The sequence below is a fragment of the Dermacentor silvarum genome, chromosome 8 (genome assembly GCF_013339745.2).
Source record: "Dermacentor silvarum isolate Dsil-2018 chromosome 8, BIME_Dsil_1.4, whole genome shotgun sequence".
NCBI lineage: Eukaryota > Metazoa > Arthropoda > Arachnida > Ixodida > Ixodidae > Dermacentor > Dermacentor silvarum.
This window is the reverse complement of record NC_051161.1, coordinates 181,892,662-181,895,417: the sequence shown is the minus strand read 5'-3', so window position 1 is coordinate 181,895,417 and position 2,756 is coordinate 181,892,662.

The following is a 2,756-nucleotide window of genomic DNA, read 5'->3' as shown; positions in this document are numbered from 1 at the left end:
GGTTTAGGCTGTAAAAACCGGATACTGTCAAAAAGCAAACCATGTTGATGTGAATAAAGATTTAGAATAGGGCTCCCCAAAGAGGCCCCAAAGAGCTTTGCAGGTGTTAGCGTTGGGGCGTAAAAATATTAAAAACAAAATATACCATTTCATGATAAGAAGAGTAATTTAGATTTTCGTGTTTAATTACAATTTAGAACTTATTCTATTAGCAGCAAGCAACTTCTTGCACTTAGTTTTGAGTAACCACCTTTACGTACCTTCACCCAGCCAAGTCAATCCGTGTTAGTCCTACGAGCCATGAAATCGACAATTCAATTCGGAATCAGCGGCGCCTAATGAGTCAATCTTCATTATACATGTTAGTTGAGGGAAATCGATAACCGCCAAACACTTCTCTAGCTTACGAACTTCACGCGTTACCACGAATCGCGCCCAGTGGGGTGCTAGGTTGCAGCCGTCGCTTCGATGGGTGCCGCCATGTTCATTGACGATAGATTTTGGGGCAGCTTTTGGGGCTCCCACTAAATCGACAAAATAGCGTGCCCGATGCAAAACCCAAACGCAGCTTGCGTCTTGCGCATGCGCAGTGACTTCTACGCTATTTCTTTGGGGCCCCAAAACGTTTGAGGCCCCTATTCTAAAACTCTAATAATTGCTGAGGTTTTACGGCCAAAATCACTATATGATTGGGAGGCATGACGCAGTGGCGGACTCCGGATTAATTTTGGCCACCTCGGTTTCTTTAACGTACACCTAAATCTAAGTACACGGGTGTTCCTGCATTTCACCTTGATCGAAATGTGGCCGCCATGGCCGGGAATCAAACCCGCGTCCTCGAGCCAGCAGCGCGACACTTCACAAGCTAATATAACATGGTGGGTGAAGTTCATGTGTCGTGGTGCACTGATGTCATCGTGGCAAGCATGTTTCGATAATAGTAGAATGAGTATCTTTCTCCGTGGCATTACGGGCAAACCATGCATCTAGATGTAAAAGCACCAGAACCCACATTTGGCTAGGGGTATTGTTCCCATTCTTTTTTATACGTTCTCGCATACTTGGCCCACTTCCCCATGTTTGGATTCTCCTCTCGGAGAAGGATCCGATCTTACGTCCAACCTATCGAAATGAATCTTGATTGTAAGCACGGACAAAAAATCATCTAGCAGGAGAAGGGAAATGGCACTAAAGCTTCACGAGATACGTGGAGTAGGTCGAAAGCTGTACCCTGCGCAATACTTCACTCAGAATTGAGACATGTACATGAACACACTGGGGAGTGTCATCCACTCGTGCTTCCCTTCTTTCATGTCGGCGCCACGATCGCCCGACTGCCCCGACCCTATGCTATTGCTCTCCCTTCCTGAGCTCAGCCATGTTAGTACAGTGTACTGTGAAAAACCCACTAATCCCAGGTTCATCCCGATGCCCTGCGATCGGGTGCATAATGGTCAAGCGGGGTGTAAGTTAATATGCCTCAAGGATAAAAGCCACCGGCTAAGACAATGGCGCAGAGAGGGATGGGAAGGGGGTGGGGAGGGGGTCATTTCGCGCATGCACACACGCACAGCCACACGGCCCGCTCAGCCAGCTAAAACATAGTCTTCGAGATTTGCTTCTACCCGATCCGAGCGACCTCTGGAGTGTCGATTAGGGCGCCACTTATAGCCCAAACAAAGCCAAGTAGCAGATTTTCAGTAGCACAATTATAGCCACATAGCCAACTCACCCATGTTGACGCAAAAAATTTTTTCCTGTAGCCCAATTTGGCTATATATAGCCAAACCTGGCAACACTGACCAAAAGTCGACCACTTGGGCAGGCAAAGACCGACCCTACGCTTATTCCTAACGCGTTACGGATGAATAGTAGGCGTCCACCCGACGCCCCAACAGAGTGACAGACACACACATAAAATTTTGCTTGAAAGGAGGACACCATTAGGTCGGTTTGCTCCTGACTCTTTATTTATGACTCCTGTACAGCGACTATAACAATATCGTTATCTAGCAGGAGGCGATTAAGCTGGTACTGTCGCCTTCTTGCTCCCATCGCTCTGACGTTAAAGGTCGCTACACAATGTGGAGTCTGAGATTCATATCCATGTTTAAAAAAAAAAAACGTCTCAGTCCGCATGGTGCCTACCTTCACGGTCGGCGCAGCTTTCCTCACGACTGCCGGAATCTCTTGACGCCGGTCGACCAACAACCGGCGCTCACGTCGACCTTGACCCAGCCCTGCTACGGAGGCGGTTTCGACCGGAAAGTTCGGCCGTGGCTTTAGGAACGAACGGCTGACACCCGATGCCTTCGGCGGAGGCTTGTCGCCTTCGCCTGCAGGCTGCTGTTTCACGCCGTCTTCTTCCCGGCCGTCAAGCCCGCCGCTCCCTGGCTGGTCTCCATGGCATCCATGTCGGGGGTCCCTACACTGCCTAGTGTTGCGACCGTGGCTTTCGCCGCGTCCACCGCCTTGTCATCGCCGTCCTGTTGCGGCTCACGCTGCGCCGGTACACTATCAGCTACTACACTGGAAACCACCGCCTTCTGCTTCTCCAGAGGCGTCAACGAAGGCGCAGTGTCACGCGTTGGTTTCCCACCTGCACGGGCTGCTTCCTCTGAGTCCGCTTCATCCACCAGCATCTCGGACGAGTCTTCGCTGGTTCCTGGGCCTGAAATGCTCACGTAAGTGCGAGCACACTGGTTTTCTTCGTGCCTGTAGCGTCGGCAGGTTCCGCAACGCGGTACTCGACACTT